The 19,049-nt window shown below is 43.8% G+C and overlaps 1 long non-coding RNA gene across 1 annotated transcript in view; it reads left to right on the top strand.

Moving 5' to 3' along the window:
* LOC122465125 overlaps positions 1–935 on the top strand; it is a 212,411-nt gene extending 211,476 nt beyond the window's left edge. The window contains exon 4 of the long non-coding RNA XR_006289709.1: positions 439–935. This is a non-coding gene — a long non-coding RNA (uncharacterized LOC122465125). The remainder of the gene's footprint in view (positions 1–438) is intronic.
* The last annotated feature ends 18,114 nt before the right edge of the window (positions 936–19,049 follow it).

Here is a 19,049-nt window from a genome sequence, read left to right as displayed (position 1 = left end):
AGCTGTTCAAATGAGTGAGAATTCCTAATCCAGTTAGGAACTACCATCCACAAGATCTGTCCAAAGAAAGCCAAAGGTTGAGGTCCAAGAGAAAGGTTAATGAGAACACACTTTAAGTGAAAAGTCACAACATCATTAGATCTAATTTCCTGTGTAGGTACTGTCTGAGGAGGTGGATGTTTCAATCTCCTGCTGTGGCTTAGAGAAAGTTGTAACAATTTTCCACTCAACACTAAGCAATTTCTATTATTTCTATTTTTGTCATTCTTACCTATTCTAAACGTTAGCAGCTCACAGACTATATTCCTGCCAGCAACCCACCATGACAGCTATGCCTAGCGCTCGGCATCACACCGTCCACAGGGTGAAACTCTTGTGGGCGGGAACAGTGTATTCTCGGGGGAAAGTCCTAGCTAGTGTATTTCTCTACCACCATAGATCAGCAGAAGACAGAGCTTCTTCACCTTTAGGACTCCAGTATCCTTCTCTTTGTGCAAGGCTTCTCTCAATACAACCCATGGCAGAAGAGCTTGGCAACGTCACTTCTGGAAAGGAGCATCAAGTGTGAATTTTCACTTAAGTTTGCAGAAAGGGTCTTATCCTTTCCAAGTGAAACATTGCTTTTCTTAATCAGGTATATATGGCAGCCTGTGACTGTAATGATGAGATTATTATAAATGACTAGACAAGATATGGGTCTGAGGTTATGACATGAATGTTATCTGGCAGCAGGTCTTTGTTTGTCAGGTGGAGAGGTTTTGTTTGTTTGTGTGATTAAAATAACTAGCTTCCCCTTTGGACCAACAAAAATTTCACATACAAACAAAGTGAACAAATGTTGCCTTTTTGTAGGCTTCTCAAGGAGGTCAAAACCAAAACTTCACTGTTTGCCAGCACACAGTGAAATCACAATCACACAACATGGTGGGGGAACAGGCTCCAAGAATAAACATCTGCAGCACATGGTCTTAATCTGAATTTCTTGCAGTGTGTACAGTGTGGCGCAGCTTGGATGTGAGGGAGATTGTGCCAATGTTGAAAGAAGATATAAATAAATACTTAGCACTTACCTACCACTTTTCATCTTCAATGCTCTTCACAAAGATTAGGACAATGCATTTTTAAAGAGTGCCAAAATAGGTACGATTTCAATTTACATTTAGAGTTTGGTTTGGTTTCAGTTTAATGGAAGGTGAGAAGGATGGGGTGCAGGGATGTGAGAGCCTATGCACAAAAAAAAAAGAGAGAGAGCAAGAAAATCCCACCTGCAGAGTGGAAAAAGGACAGAGAAGGAGGAAAGGGAGAGTGGGATGAATCTGAGTGACTATTCCAAAGCCCAAGAATTTTCCCTTTGGCATTTATTTTAAAGAGAAAGAGGCAGGGTGGGAGGGAATCTAGTAGCAGCATCAGCATCTTCTTGTCTTATTATGACCATGTGCCTCTCAGCCTTTCATTCTTTAAATGATCAGTCTCCATTCCCATCTTCCTCAGAGTTAGAAACATGTGCCAAGTACATGGAGCTAGATCCACAAAGAGACTCTGTGGTACCTAAATGTTGGACTTAGGTTCCTGAGACCCTCAGCTGCCACTTAACCTTGTGGGCATCTAAATGCCCTATGCACCTAAGTTTCTGCCAGTAGATATGCACAAAGCAACTCAAGTCTGACACCACTAAACTGCTCAGTGTCCTAGCTCATGTCTTAGCCCCAGCCTGTGGTGCCCAATCTGATAGATGTATTCAGAGAATGGCTAATCCACAAAAAAGACAACTGGGGCAATGAGATCAGGAGGAGTGGTGGTGGTGTTTAAGTCCATCCCCAAATAGTCAAGAGCTCAGTGGCTAGGGCATTCACCTGGGATATGGGAGGCCTATTTTCAAATCCTCACTCTGCCTGATTTGGAGCAGGGAAACCACGTCTCCCACTTCCCAGGTCAATGCCCTAACCATTAGGCTATTGACTATTCTGGGGTGGGGTTCTCTTAATTGCTCCTGTTGAAGTTGTTCCACTTTGTGTTTAAATGTGCCTACACAAAATCTAGCAGATTGGGACCCAAAGGCAAAAAGGGCAGGGGAACGTCTACTTTCTGAATTGCACTGGGGCTTAGGCATGAGTTAGGAGCCAAATTACTAGGCAGGGTCAGGACTTAGGTGGACGCATGCCCAGTGGCCAAAATTTAGGTGCCTTGGAGACTTTAGCAGTGGAAACTCAGCAGCCTAGAGATTTTAGGCACTTCCAGGATTAGGTGGCAGCTGAGCAGGGGTTCTGTGAATGCCAGAGGGCCTACATGTGGGACCTAGGCATCTAAAGTGGTAGTCAGGTGCCTAAGTCCCCCTTGAGAATCCCATCCATAGAGGACGTCACAGGCTCACCACATGCATAACAGGCTGGCAGGAAGCGCTTACAGGTCTACAATTCCCCCCTTTGAGCATAATGACTGAGACTAGGAGAATGGAAGAGGGAGAAGGTGTGGAGTTTTCCATGGGACTAGGCAGACTGATGTCTCTGTATACCATGCCCCGAACCTTATTTAACACTGTTTAATGTTGTTGGACAGTTTCAGGGTCATGTTAACACCTTTGACTCTTTGGCCCTTTGTTCCATTTAAAATTTATACAATACTTCTAATCTAACATTCTTTGAAACAGGAGTAGGTCAAAGCGTAGTAGGGAAGTTTTGGTATGAGGCAGCAGGGTCCACGCAGACACTTCGTGCACTTCAGACTAGATTTGTCCCCCAGTTTTGTACAAACTAGGCATTTGTTATAGGCAAGTCTTTAGTGAACCTAGGAAAGCAGTCTTCACTCTAGCCACTGATTCACTCGACAGTTGCAGCACCAGCCCCTTATCTCTTTAAGGAATAAGGAGAGGGCAAATGGGAGTGAGGGAAGGAGCAACAGGTGGATATTGGTTTAGGCATTCAAGGAGAAGGATGAGATGTCTGAGGGAATTTGTGGAAAGGTAAGAGACACCAAGTTACTCAGCAAGGCACTCTGGTGACATAGAAGCAGGCCAAAGATTTCCAGAGAGTCTGGAGGAGTCCAAAAATAGACTGGGGCAAACTTCAAAGTATAAGCTAAGAACCTTAGGGCCCAATCCTGCATGGTGCTAAGAACCTTCAGGAGTTGCCCCTCACTTTACAGAATTGAGTCCTTAAGAGGGAAAAGAATTTGTGCGGTTGGATCTCGCAGGGGACCTTACAGTACTGCAGAAGGCATTTTGTCCTATCTAACTTTCTGGGTAAAAATTAAATCACTGATCACCCTTCTCTGGGGATTTGGGTAACTCCATCAAGGTAAGGAAATCACTCTAATCTTTCCTCCAAATTAGTGGCAGAATTTTAAAAGGCGGCTCTCAGAAGCCTGCTTCACATTATCAATTGAGTCATTATTCCTGGGAATTCGGTAATAACAAAAAGTAAAGTAACAGCAACCCAATGGAAAGGGAAAAGAGGTGTCAAAATAGCCAGCCAGCTCTACAGATCTACATGAGTCACAAGCATTTTGGTTTTAGTTAAGTATCCACAGCAACTCTAATGCACCAAATGCACTATGTTCCATGAGTAATAATGAACTAATTACTTAAGATTGGCTTTGCAATTTGTCACCTCCCATTGCCATGTTTTCTCCTAGTAATTTTCTACCTTATCAGCTTTTGCTTCATTCTCTTCTTTTGGTCCTATTACATTGTGTTGTTGCCTGTACACATAATTCACCTTGGGTCTTGTTAAAAATTGTGGTACTGGGGAAACAGGGAGAATTTAATTGCTAGCTCTTTCATTGATACAGTTTTAAAAAGGCAATTTAATGTTTTTTTGCCTGCTTATTTTACTGCTGGGTCAGAAAAAACCTATTATAGTTTAGGACCTCCATCTACTCAGTATGGATTAAAAGGAACTTTAAAAAAATCTTATAGTCAATTTTTCTTTTACTTCAAGGCAACAATGTTTAAAATGGGTGAAAATTGCCATCCTTTTTTTAAAAATAAAGACTGTATTTTTACAGAGTTTTTACTGTACATTTACTATACTGCAACCAGCAAATATTCTTATGCCACAGACAGAACACTGGATGCCTGGTTTAGAATTTCCAGTACATATATATGGTGGGACTACAGAAAATAATCCCCTGTAACTTCAGAAGCAAGACACATGGGGGAAAAAAACTACATCTCCTTGCAGCAAAAATTGATAGGAGGAACATTAAATCAGCTATTATAGTTCAGAATTAGTGCTGTGGATGACTAGAATGACTAATCATAAAGAGCAGAGGACTGAACAGGCTAAAGCCTGCAATTACTTCCTGGTTTTTCAGTGTACAGCATCAAACCACGTAGAGCTTTTCAACCATATGTCTCTTTAGAATACAGCTGATATAAAGGGTGGGGGACTGTAATGTATCTTGTGCAATAGATCTGCTCCCTGTATCCCTGAATCATCTTTGTAATGTACCTGATGCTCTTATAGCTCCTAGTGTTCCTAAATGCCACAGACATGAATGTTCCTTTAGGCTTCTACCTCTATCTCAGTGAGGATCTCATCCTGCATTGTCTCTCTCCTGGTGATTATTTTCAGTGGGCTTCCTTGTCTCCTGGACTTCCGCTGTCATTCTAGCCTCATCTTCTTTTCTGCCAGAGAAAAACACATCCTAAACAGCCCTCGTGGTTTTAATTCCTACAGAGGTCCAATGCGCATGTTCCATATTAGATTGCTTTGGGCCCCTCACGAGCCAGTCTTTATAGAGTTACATGTGTGTTTAAGTGCTTTGCAGGATCAAGGCCAGCATTTCCATGAGCCAGAAAATGAAGTACCATAAGACCAGATCTTGCATGATCCTGCCACATGGCTCTGTGAAGCACTAATGGGGGAAAAAAAAACAAACACATACATTAAAACCCTAACACTCAAACCCTAATGCTCCTCTACTTCATAATAGTCACATCTTACTAGTCATATATCCCCATCTTTGTCTTGGGATGAGTGGTAAGGAGACTGAAATATTTGGCATGAAGAATTAAACAGGAACGCTAACAGCAGTGTTCAGAAGAAAACTCTCCCTCTAAGAACTCAAAGATATTTTGACTGGAGCAGATCAGGCTTAGAATCATAAAAGATTAGGGTTGGAAGAGACCTTAGGAGGTCATCTAGTCCTACCCCCTGCTCAAAGCAGGACCAACCCCAGCTAAATCATCCCAGCCAGGGCTTAGTCAAGCTGAGCCTTAAAAACCTCTAAGGATGGAGATTTCACCACCTCCCTAGGTAACCCATTCCAGTGCTTCACCACCTCCTAGTGAAATAGTTTTTCCTAATATCCAACCTAGACCTCCCCCACTGCAACTTGAGACCATTGCTCCTTGTTCTGTCATCTGCAACCACTGAGAACGGCTGAGCTCCATCCTCTTTGGAACCCCCCTTCAGGGAGTTGAAGGCTGCTATCAAATCCCCTCTCATTCTTCTCTTCTACAGACTAAACAAGGCCTGTTCCCTCAGCCTCTCCTCATAAGTCATGTGCTCCACCCCCCTAATCATTTTCGTTGCCCTCCCCTGGACTCTCTTCAATTTGTCCACATTCTTTCTGTAGCGGGGGGCCCAAAACTGGACGCAATACTCCAGATGTGGCCTCACCAGTGCCGAATAGAGGGGAATAATCATTTCCCTTGATCTGCTGGCAATGCTCCTACTAATGCAGCCCAATATGCCGTTAGCCTTCTTGGCAACAAGGGCACACTGTTGACTCATATCTAGCTTCTCATCCACTGTAATCCCCAGGTCCTTTTCTGCAGAACTGCTGCTTAGCCAGTCGGTCCCCAGCCTGTAGCGGTGCATGTGATTCTTCCGTCCTAAGTGCAGGACTCTGCACTTGTCCTTGTTGAACCTCATTAGATTTCTTTTGGCCCAATCCTCCAATTTGTCTAGGTCACTCTGGACCCTATCCCTACCCTCCAGCGTATCTATCTCTCCCTCCAGCTTAGTGTCATCTGTGAACTTGCTGAGGGTGCAGTCCCTCCCATCATCCAGATCATTAATGAAGATGTTGAACAAAACTGGCCCCAGGACCGATCCCTGAGGCACTCCACTTGATACTGGCTACCAACTAGACATTGAGCCATTGATCACTACCCGTTGAGCCTGACAATCTAGCCAGCTTTCTATCCACGTTATAGTCCATTCATCCAGCCCATACTTCTTTAACTTGCTGGCAAGAATATTGTGGGAGACCGTATCAAAAGCTTAGCTAAAGTCAAGGAATAACACATCCACTGCTTTCCCCTCATCCACAGAGCCAGTTATCTCATCATAGAAGGCAATCAGGTTGGTCAAGCATGACTTGCCCTTGGTGAATCCATGTTGACTATTCCTGATCACCTTCCTCTCCTCCGAGTGCTTGAAAATGGTTTCCTTGAGGACCCGCTCCATGATTTTTCCAGGGACTGAGGTGAGGCTGACCGGTCTGTAGTCCCCCAGGTTCTCTTTCTTCCCTTTTTTAAAGATGGGCACCATATTTGCCTTTTTCAAATCGTCCGTAACCTCCCCCAATCGCCACGAGTTTTCAAAGATAATGGCCAATGGCTCTGCAATCACATCAGCCAATTTCCTCAGCACCCTTGGATGCATTAGATATGGACCATGGACTTGTGCATGTCCAGCTTTTATAAATATTCCTTAACCTGTTCTTTCACCACCCAGGGCTGCTCACCACCTCCCCGTACTGTGTTGCCCAGGACAGCAGTGTGGGAGCTGACCTTGTCTGTGAAGACCGAGGCAAAAAAAGCATTGAGTACTTCAGCTTTTTCCACATCATCTGTCACTAGGTTGCCTCCCACATTCATTAAGGGTCCCACACTTTCCCTGACCTTTTTCTTGTTGCTAACTTACCTGTAGAAACCCTTCTTAGTTTCGCTTCGTCAGTTTTTAGTCAATCCCGAGAGGGAACTCTCCCTTTAAAGTAACTGGCACAATATGGGCTTGTCATATATATTCTTTCATTGTCCAGCAAAGATGGCTTGTGAGGCCACTGAAGAGGGGAATCTAACTCCTTAAAAGCATCTGTAATCAGATATGTGTGGCTAAAACAGTCAGACTTGTGGAAAAAGGAGACTAAATGAGCACAACAGTGACATCCATAGGGCAGAGGCCAGTAACCACAACTTTGCCAAACAGTATTAGAAGCATGAAATGAGCCCAAAATTAAGCATGACCTTCCCAGAACAGTATCTATGTACAGTACCTGCCTCTCTAACTTTCAACAAGGAGAGATGAGAAGGACACCCTCTTTGGGAAGACTGCTCAGCAAGCTTGTTTCCCTCACACACAATCCACATGTGAGAATTAATGAAGGTGCCTCTTTCCTGCAATCTTTTCAAAGAGCAGGGGCCAGTCTCCCCAGACACACTCCTGTTGCACCCTGCACAAATCACTGTTTATCTTGGTTTACAGATATGCACAGATAATTATGTTGAGGTATTTATTCTGTTATTCGTCTCCTATTGATATTACAAGAAAATTTACTCTGGCATGAATTTTCCAGTGTCTAATGATTTGGGGGCATCTCAGTTTTTGGATGGCCAACATCAGACTTCCTCTGAAGGGGTCCAATTTTTCACAGTGGGCATTCAGCATTTTCTGAAATACAGTCCCCTTTAAGATGTTTCAGGTTGGGCACCCAAAAATTGAAGCATCCAAAATCACTAGGCACTTTTGAAATTGTAGGCCGCTGTAGAGTTTGTCTTGAGTGCTAAGGAAAGGCTGGTACTTCTCTGGGAGATTCCTGTATAGCATGGGAGGTGCTTGTGGTGTTTGCCTTTTTCCCCCCACATCATTTATGCTATTTGTTTTTTTTTTCTATTTGCTTCAGCTTGGACCACCGAAAATATTTCCCACTTTCCTGCTCTCCTGCAGTAGCTTAATGATGCAATGTCTGGGTTGCAAGCAAGTTTAAATTTGACCAAAGTTTTGTTTTCATTGAGAATTTTTATTTCAGGAATATATTTTTATTCTGTAAAATCTATCTTCCTCCCAAAACCAAAATTATTGGCCTAAACTATGGACTCTGGGCGAGATTCATCCTTGGTGTAACTCTGTTGACTATAATGGAGTTAAACAAGAGGTGATTTTGACCCAGGGTCCCTTTAAATATATTGTCTTTTATTCCAGTCTGAACTGGGGCTTAAATTTTCTATGATTATTTCCCTGAGCCCCAGCGTGTGCTGCGAGGCTTCAGCCCCGAGGTAGGCACCAGGGCTCCCATGAGTTTGAAAATATTTACTGGAGTTCTACTCCAGTGGGCTCTGGCTGAATTTAAGCCCTGGTCTGAACATTCAGATGCTATGGGTGTGATCTAAGCAAGGAAGGATGGCCCAGTGGTTAGGGCAGTAACCTAGGACACCCAGGTTCAATTCCCTGCTTTAGCACAGACTTCCTGTGTGACCTTGGACAAGTCCCTTTGCCTTTCTGTGCCTCCATTCCCCATCTGTGAAATGGGGATAATACTTCCCTACCTCAAAGGAGTGTTGTGAAGATGAATACAATAAAGGATTGTAAGGTGTTCAGATATTGCAGTGATGAGGGCTGTTTGACTACCTTAGACAGATAAATCTGGTCACCCTTATTCCTGAAAGAAGTTCCACACACTGCATGAAGCTAGTCATGAGTAAGTGTAACACCCACAGACCCTGGTAGTCGGCAGGCAGGATCGAACCTGGTACCTCTAGAACTAAATGCACGAACGTCTAGGGCATGAGCTAAAAGTCAAGTGCCTCTTACTTAAGGCTGAAAACGGATTCATTAATCGCTCTCTAAGTGGTCTTGGTGCCACTAGATGGGACAGAACACCACACCCAGGAGGTGTGGGCATCACATAAGCATTGCAGGATTGGGCCCTCAGAAGGGAGAGATTTATTTTGTAAAGTGAATACCGAATATACTTTTAAAAAAATTACATTCTGCAAAAACACATTAATGGTTTGAAAAAGGATCATTCAGTTTTCTAGGGAATCCTAGGAAAAAGAGAACAAAATCAGAGTAGAGGTTTTGACAGCTGGATTTCAGTAATAAAGGAAGAATAGAGCCTTATGGCTTGTACAGCACATAATGCTTAATAGGTGCATTTTATCCCATTAGTATTAATGGGAATGATGTGTGCACATTCAAGGGTGGACTAGACCCCAATGACTTGTTTTCCTTCTTCAGTCTGAGAGGGAAATTAAGGGTGAATTACAGGAAAACCATGTAGGGTCATGTAGTTGGGAACTAGTAGTATGAAAAGACGGGGAAAAAATGCAGAAAGCACACACAGATATTTGAGAAACACCTTTCAAATGGGATATGCCGCACTGACACAAGTCACTTTTTACACTGGCACAGCACATCTCTAGGGTTCTGCAGTGATGCAACTGCATTAGTGGATCCACATTCACACCTACCCAACCCCAGCGAAGGTGAGCCCTCACTCTGATGTGTGGCCCTCAAGTTGTTTGCTTTGTCTGCAGCTCTGGCTATCTGAAATGGCTTTCCTGTGTCTCTCTACCACATCAGCTCACCATTGCTTTCCAAGGCTCCTCTTAAGCCCTCTCATTTCCCTTGCCTACACCTCTTTTCTCTCTCCTTCTCATTATAATATTGCTCAATAAGGAGTTTGTGAAACAGCGTACATGAAAGGCATACCAAAAAAGGTTATACCAGAATTGTATTATAGTTATGACCTTTAGATAGCCCTTGCTATCCGTAGATCTCAAAGTGCTTTACAAAAAATGGATATGTTTCCCCATCTGTAAAGGACACTAACACTGACATCAAATGATTTGCATAGTAAGGTTTGCATTTGCAGAGTTAGGAACAGACAAATCCCAGGACTCTGTTATTCTACCCTGTTTGCTGAATCATGCTTCTTTGCTAGAGTTATGTTACGGAAGGAAAGTAGCAACCAGTAGAGTAAAAGCTCGATATGTACTTCCACTCTTATCCCATTTTCAATGATTCATAACTGTCATTTTTGGGGATGAAAAAAGGACACTTTCCAGACTGTAAAATAAATAATCCTCGTGGCTTGCCTTTTTAATATAAAAAACAAACAAACCACCACCACCAGAAGAGCTCTCTACCCCCTGTAGGACTGCCTTAGCTGCACCGTGACGGGTTTAGTGAAAGTGCACGCCGACTGCTGTCAGGCTTTCAGGAGCTATGCAGCACTTGCCAGTGATAAAGCAACAACTCCTCAGGGGGGGAGCTTCCGCAATCTCAGAGCAGTTGATGCAGGTCTGACCATCCAGGCCCCAGCAAATCATGCTACTGAGTGGTTCCTTCCCTCCTCACTCAGAGCCCAGACAAGCCCACGTGGTGCCTGGGGCTAGAGTGAGCCTGCAGCAGAACCATTGCTCTCTCTCCACGGCAGGTTTAGGGGCTCTTAAATAGTATTTTGATACTGCCCATGCTGCTCAGTGGTGGATGGGCGACATGTGGGCCACTGGCAGTTATAGTTGTGAATATTGTGGGCTATTTACAAACAGGTGGGAGTGCCTGGGTTTGGAACTGGAGTCCTGCTTAAAGTTAGAGGGTGAAATCCTGTCCTATTGAAATCAATGGCATAATTCCCATGGACTTTAGTGGGGCTAGGCTTTCACCTGGTGAGTCCATCATTCTCTCCCTGCTCCCTTGTACCACATAGAACGTACTTTGTTAGTTTCTATAGGTGATTTTGGGAAAAATTGAACTTATTGTTTTTCAGTCCCTGAGATGTTGATATATCTGCTTACCCAGGGGGTTGTGGATACTTTACACTCAGCCTCGTCCCACTCATAGTCATCAAAATAGATGCCAAACACTATTTATAAGGGATCTCCTGCCTATATCTGTATAATTGTCAAATGATTTTCATGAACCTTTTGACAATACCAAGTATTGCAAACCACAGGCAAGCGTTCCTTAAAAGTGCTCAAAAAGCAAGTGAGAGAACTTCCTAATTCCAGGAAGAGATTGTCTATGCTTGTGTGACTAATTATGTTTTTCTCATTTAAATCAGCTTCTGTACCAAATGACTGGAGGCTAGCTAATGTGACACCAATTTTTAAAAAGGGCTCCAGAGGAGACCCTGGCAATTACAGGCTGGTAAGCCTGACTTCAGTACCAGACAAATTGATTGAAACCATAGTAAAGAACAAAATTATCAGACACATAGATGAACATAATTTGTTGGGGAATAGTCAACATGGTTGTTGTAAAGGGAAACAATGCCTCATCAATCTACTAGAATTCTTTGAGGGGGGTCAACAAGCATGTGGACAAGGGGGATATATTGGATATAGTGTATTTAGATTTTCAGAAAGCCTTTGACAAGGTCCCTCACCAAAGGCTCTTAAGCAAAGTAAGCAGTCATGGGATAAGAGGGAAGGTCCTCTCATGGGTTGGTAACTGGTTAAAAGATAGGAAACAAAGGGTAGGAATAAATGGTCAGTTCTCAGAATAGAGAGAGGTAAATAGTGGTGTCCCCCAGGGGTCAGTAATGGGCCCTGTCCTTTTTAACATATTCATAAATGATCTGGAAAAGTAGGTAAACAGTGAGGTGGCAAAATATGTAGATGATACAAAGCTACTCAAGATAGTTAAGTCCCAGGCAGACTGCAAAGAGCTACAAAAGGATCTCTCAAAACTGGGTGACTTGGCAAAAAAATGGCAGATGAAATTCAGTGTTGATAAATGCAAAATAACACACATTGGAAAACATAATCCCAACTATACATATAGAATGATGGGGGTCTAAATTAGCTGTTACCACTCAAGAAAGAGATCTTGGAGTCATTGTGGCTAGTTCTCTGAAAACATCCACTCAATGTGCAGCGGCAGTCAAAAAAACAAACAGAATGTTGGGAATCATTAAGAAAGGGATAGATAGTAAGACAGAAAATATTATATTGCCTCTATATAGATCCATGGTACACCCACATCTTAAATACTGCATGCAGATTTAGTCGCCCCATCTCAAAAATATATATATTGGATTTGAAAAAGGTTCAGAAAATGGCAACAAAAATTATGAGGGCTATGGAACGGCTGCCGTATGAGAAGAGATTAATAAGACTTGGGCTTTTCAGCTTGGAAAAGAGACAACTAAGGGGGTATATGATAGAGGGCTATAAAATCATGACGGGCGTAGAGAAAGTAAATAAGAAAGTGTTATTTACTCCTTCTCATAACACAAGAACTAGGGGGGTCACCAAATGAAATTAATAGGCAGCAGGTTTAAAACAAACAAACAATATTTTTTTCACACAACACAGAGTCAACTTGTGGAACTCTTTGCCAGAGGATATTGTGAAGGCCAAGACTATAACAGGGTTCAAAAAAGAACTAGATAAGTTCATGGAGGATAGGTCCATCAATGGCTATTAGCCAGGATGGGCAGGGATGGTGTGTCCCTAGCCTGTTTGCCGGAAGCTGGGAATGGGTGACAGGGGCTGGATCACCTGATGATTACCTGTTCTGTTCATTCCCTCTGGGGCACCTGGTATTGGTCACTGTTGGAAGACAGGATACTGGGCTAGAGGGACCTTTGGTCTGACCCAGTATGGCCGTTCTTATATTCTTATGATACTTCCTATACTGCGGTGAGCGGGATGGGTTTCAGCACTTCGTCACATCATTCAATCACCCTCTGAAAATCTTTTATAGATATAACAAATGCTAAACCCTTTTCTTCTTTCAAATGTATTTTACCCTTTGTATTGCCATGTGCAAAAACCATATCATTAAGGGTCAGCGGGGCCAAAACATTTCTATATTTAACCTACCCAAGTTGAAGAAATAACAGCCTCAGGGTTGATAAATGTACCTCAGCTGTTGCTCCAGTTAATTTGTGGATGGGGAGGAAGTGAGCTAAAGGAGGAAAGGAAAATACGCCACACACCATTGAAGATAAAAGCAAGTTAAAAAGCAGAAGTGTAGACATCCAAAGCTCCCTAGCAAGTGCCGCAGACACATACAGTAAGGCATCAGGAGAGGTGTTTTGTTTCCATTGGAAGTCATAGCACATACTGTTTATTTAGGCTTAATTGTTAGTTTAGCTTTTCCACATAAAATACTGTATATGCTCTTTATTAATTAAGCCATTTATTGGAACTAGTGATAACAAAATATTGAAAACGACTTCATTTGATACAGCAGCTAAAGTGAACATTTCCTAGCTTTGCATGGTGAATAGATTTTCACATTGATTTCACAGTCACCCTCTCAAACCTCCCTTCCCCCCACAGCCCCAAAGCAGAATGTCTATTGAATTTTATGCCTCTTTTCCTCCCTGCAACACAAACGGCTGCTAAGTTTCAGTCACTGGGAAACAGAAGCCCTCATTTAAGATTAACTTTAAAGGCAGATATTTAACTCTTATGATGATTATTTATATAGGGCCCACAAATGCACCGAGGAGGCATTTTGCTGTGTATTGCTGTGAAATAGTTGACATCTCACTCTTTGTTTTTCAAAGCCCCCCTTCTTCATCTCCCTTCAAACTGTCACAGCTTGGCAGGCCTGCTCACAGCAAACACCACTGAAAAGGAGGGAAAGGAAGGGTCCTCTCCACCAAGAATGAAATGTTGCAGAAGCCTGGCAAGCTCTCCAAGGGACAGTGTATGCTGCACCTGTCTGCAGTGTGTTGAGCTACTGTATCTGATCCCTAATTCAGAGGGGGAGAGGGGATATTGGAGCTGCAGAATGCACCAGATCAGATCATGGTTTTTGGGTTAAATCAGCAATGTCCAACGGGATCTGTGGAGAGGTTGCGAGGACTGTCCACTTTCACAGCCAGATTTTTTTACCCCTCCATTTGCTACCTGAAATGTTAATGCCTCGTACCATGTCTAGTGCTAAAAGCTAGAACAGGAGTTAACAAACACTTTAGACACTTAGCGGGAAAGAGTCAAAATAGGAAGAGAGGAGAACAACAAGCTGATGGAGCTCTGAAATATATGAGTTTGCTTCAGTGCTGTTCTGACAGGCTGCAAAACCTGTGGTTGCAGGGGCCCTCAAAAGGGTCCCCAGATGTTCCCTAACTGGAACAAACCATCCAATTTCATCCTTGTCACTGCTTGCTTGCTTCACTTAAAATACAACTTAGGTACTCCAAGCTTTGCATTTATCGAACATATTCCATCAGAGAATCTCACCCAGCTTTACAAACATCCTATTCTTAAAGTTGGGGAAACTGAGGCAGTGAGTGGCAGTGGGAGCGTTAAGGGCCAAGGGTGGGTTTTATAAGCTGACTGGGGATGGGGGGATTCCTGAGACTAAGTCGACATTTTAAGCCTGAGAATAGAGAAGGTAGGAGTGGAAAGGCTTCTATGTTAGGGTAGGGATAGTGGATATTTGAGCTATGAGCAAAAAGGGGGTGGGGGTTCTCAATCTGGGTACCTCTGAGCCTGAACACAGGGTTGGGGAATGTCCTGAATCTAGAGAGATTCAGTTGGGAGGGGTTTCTGAGCAGAACTAAGTTGGGTTGTCAGAAGCCTAGAGATTCTAGAGGAGTTCTGAGCCAGGAGGGGGATGGCTTAGATTGGCAGGGTTTAGCAAATAGGGGTAAGTGGAGGGAATGGGTGAAAATGCATGTGTGGGTGAATGGGAGGGAACAAGGGTAGGAGCTAGACTGGAGGGTTAGCCATACACCACACTAGGACTGGGACAGTATAGTAAAGGGTCACTACGGTGTCTCCTAGCACTCCCTTTCCCTCAAAGAGTCCCTGTTTTTTTCCCACTGTGATAGGGGCAGAATTGTGGGTAAGGGGACTATAAAGGGGGCTGTTTTTCCTTCATGCTTTCCTCAGCAAAAACACTTCACTGTGACACCCCTGCTGATGTCCAATTGCACTTTGAATATTTGGTCAACCTGTACGTGGGGTGGAGGGGAACAGATGGAGGGAAGAAGACAGTGGGACTCCACTTCTGACTGCCCCCATGCCACCATGTATAAAGAGCCACTCAATCTGAAATGCAGTCCAAGCAGCTGAAATCACTTTACTCCATGCAGAGCAATTTAAAAAGTTCCTGGAAAGTTTTACAAGCCTTTCAATTTGCAAGAGTGATCAATATTCCGGAAGGGCACAGTACAGAAATGATTTACTTTTTTGGAGGATGTAACATTTTACAAGTGCTTCTCTTTGGAGGCAATTAGGATTTTGCACTTGCATGGTGCTCAGAGCCCTTCACTAGTTATAGAAGCACTTTACAACTGCAGGAGAGCTTCAGGCTCCATGAACTCCAGTAAATCATAGCAGAATGCACAAGTAAGAGATCCCGACCAATTACAGAGGAAAAAAGATTTGAGAGATTTGGAATAAACCCAGAGATAGACCACATTTCTAATGCAAAACTAATTATGCTTCCAATGTCCTATGAAAATTAGGTATTTTATTATCCATATTTTTTAAAACATTAAATATTCATGCAGCTGCTGCTTATATTTCCAACCTGATCTCATTTTATGTTACTTCCACTCCTTTCACTCTGTACTGTGGTGCCAGCCTCAACAATCCCTTTATTTCCTACACACAAATATCTTGGTGATTTATGGTGTGCTACCCCCAATACCCCCTGAAATGTTCTCTCAAAGCCACCACCATCTTCACCTCATGGAAATCTACAAGAAGCGAGCTATAATCTTATACTAGAAAGGTCACAAACACACGTTTCAGAAGTATGCACAAACTAAGACCCTGATCCTGTGTTAACATCTATTATCTTGGCTTTTCCAGCTATAACAAAGATGTGTTACACCAGCACTCCTGTAACGCTTGACCTTTATTTCCTGGCCCCATGACATGGGTCAGGGTTACAAGAGGTTACGCTCCTGTCACATGGTCATATCAAACACAGACCAGCCACACACTAATAAAGCCAATTAAAGAAACTCAAATAGAGACGTAGGATGGAGGGCAGAGTATTGGGCGTCTGCGTCCCAGTGGCTACAAATCTGCAGTCTGAATCTCAGTGACATGTGGACGACTCTGCCATTTATTGTTCTTAGAAGATTTCCTTATGCTGGGCTAGGGTGGGCTGCTGTGATCAATCTGCCATCTGGAGTCTTAGTTTTGCATTCCTCCACACCTAAATCTGTCTCCCACTGACACAGGCAGCCCATTACATTGACACAACACCAGCACCCCAAACAATGTAGAGCCAAAGCAAGATCTACTTCCGTCAATGTAGTGCTAGTGTAGACACTGCATTACCTGTGTTGACACTAACAGTCCTCCACAGAAGCTATCCAACAATGGTCCAGTCCCTACAACAGTGGCTGTTCTGGTCACAATTTTGAATTCCACTAACCTGGGGGTCCCAGGTTACAGAAGCTAGCCTCCCGCCATTACCTCTTTAAAAAAAAACCAGTGTGTTTTTGAAATGCTTTTTCCTGGTTGCCCACCACAGGGATGAGAATCAATGCTGGGTGAAAGCCGTGGAATTTCAGCAGATATATCAGAGGGCAACAACAAATCTGGGGCTGCTACACAGATCTGCTGTTTCTACAATGAGCTGCATGCCACACTTGGCAGGGAACCTACCAGCACTCGAAATGGGACTGTGGACACTTTGCAAGAGCTGGGCACAAAAACCCTGCAGTGCACAGTGAAGAGGAATGGGGGAGAAACAAACCATGTAGTGACCCCGGAGCTCATTGAAACTCCACTTGAGTTGAACCAGTCCTGTTAGGTGAACTCAGATGAGTCTGGTGATGAAGGGGAAGGGAGCTCAGGTAAGTATATAGATGCATTATTCCTTATAAGCATGTTTGTTTCCTTTTCCAGTGACCAAAACCCTTCCTCTTTCCCCGCCACTCTTCTTCCCTATTCAAAAAATGGCACCCAGCCCATGTACAAGTTTACAGAACAAAGACATTGACTTTTGAGTCTTTGCTTTACTTTTAGAACCAGTACTTCGAATACAATTACAGTTAATGCTTTGGAATGCACATATTGTTGCCATTTAATCAACTACTACTTATGAGGAAATGAATTTAAAAAGCTTAGCAGAGCAGTCAGAATTACGGGGCCCACAGCAGATCACTGTCCTGTGCTTGGATAGAGGTAGAAGGCAAAAAAAGGTAGATGTGGCATTTCCTTTTCTTTGGTTTGTTGATCAGCGCAGAGGGCGGGCACAATGCTCCCCGTGCCCAGTACTTTGTTTATCTGATCAGGGCTGTCCCTTTAATTCTCTAGAAAAATCTCCAAGACTTTCGTGGAGATGTTCAGGAGAGGATTGCAGAGTATTTCTAGGGATGGCAGCCCTGTTTCTTCCCCCGCAAAAGGGGACACTCCCATGCCATTCTGGGATGAGCTGTGCTGGCCCTGTTCAGTAAACGGGCTAGCAGCATACAGGCCCTGGTGGCTTCAGACACCAGTAGCAGCTGCTTTCTCTGGACTTTTGGCACCCTCTGGAGTGAGATATCAGCCAAAGTCACCACTGCCTGGAATGTACTGGCAATATTCACTGCACCTTCCCTATACGCATACCCAGGGGTGCCCAGCATTCACGTTTGCCAATTAGCAGTTCCCCACCCCCCATGCTAGCCTGTACTCCCGATGGCTTGAGCTACAGAATGGTGCTGTAATGAGGTGCTCCATAGCTAAAGCAACAATGAGCATTTTTTATTAGAGATGGTTATGGGAATAACGTAAGGGAGTTTTGAGATGTATATTTCCTGTCCGTTGCAACTGTAAATGTAATGCTGTGTCTGTTTTTATCAGCAGCCTCTGGCACGGAGTTGCCCCCTCTCTGCCTGCTGAACATCTGACCTGGATCAAGCAAAGAAAGAAGGATACGTTCTGCGAGAGTCTTCACTCCTCTACAGGGGCTGCTCGTGAACATAGGGATTGGAGAGGCTGAAGGTCTGAGATTGAGATGAGTGACCAAGAACAGAGAGAACGATTGCTACCAGAGAGGCACAGGAATAGAGAGGTGCAGCAAGAAGTGCACCAGTACCTCATGGCTTTGCTCAGGCAACAAATGCAGATGTTGCAGAACATTATTTAGCTGAATTCCTGAAGACCTCACACACGGCAGCCTTGCCATGGCATGGAATACTCCATGGTCGCTGCTCACTGTTTCCCCCAGCATTACAGGTGGCAGCATGGCATGAACCCTTCCTCCTATCCCTCTGACAGGGGAAAACAAGGAGAACCTACACTGGCCCGTGGTAAAGACAGGATCAGCCAGCAAGCACAGTGTGCTACTTATTTTTACCATGAATGGAACATCGTAATATGTAAATGTGTGTTTATTGCTCTAGTGGGATTTTATAAGTATAGATCACCTTCTTACCGTGTTGCTAAAATGTTTTTAACTTGTTTATTTGTACTTTAACTTTGTTTTCTCTTTATTTGCCTGCAAAAAAAGTTTTATTTTTTGAAACTCAGTATATCGGTTTGCACAAGGCAGACAAGCCTCATTACAAAATTCATAACTGGAGCATAATGGAGTGCAGAAGCCCCACTCCAGGCGTTAAAGTGAACCTCTAGCCCAGCTAGTCCCACTCCACTACGCCTGCAGCCAATGCCGAGCCTGGAGGGGGAATAACAGGAGAGAAGATGGCTCAGTCCAGGGCTGAAGGCAGGTCTACACTTCAAATGCTGCATGGATGCAGCTGCGCTACTGTAGCACTTCAGTGAAAACACTACCTACACCAACGGGAGAGCTTTTCCCATTTGCGTAGTTAACCCACCTCCATGAGAGGTGGTAGCTATGTTGCTGGGAGAAGCCCTCCTGCCAACATAGCACTGTCTGTGCTGGGAGTTCGGGCGGTATAATTGTGCCGCTCAGGGGTGTGGATTAGCGGCACAGTTATACTGATGTTAGTTTATAGTGTAGATCTGGCCTAACTGGTGAGGAAGCAGGACAGAGCTCTGCCTCTCTGTGTGAAGGGACTTTGCTGGTGGAGAGACAGTCCTGATAACCCAGGCAGCCACAAGGGAGAAGCACTTAGACCCCAGGAGAGAGCGACGCTCAACTAAGAAACTGTTTAGATGACTAGGGATGAGCTAACAGTGAGTTTACTTTACTTTTTGCTTAGGAACATTT

Source organism: Chelonia mydas, chromosome 3 (assembly GCF_015237465.2).
Source record: "Chelonia mydas isolate rCheMyd1 chromosome 3, rCheMyd1.pri.v2, whole genome shotgun sequence".
Lineage (NCBI taxonomy): Eukaryota > Metazoa > Chordata > Testudines > Cheloniidae > Chelonia > Chelonia mydas.
Note: the sequence above shows the minus strand (reverse complement) of the source record. Positions and strands in the feature narration are given on the sequence as shown.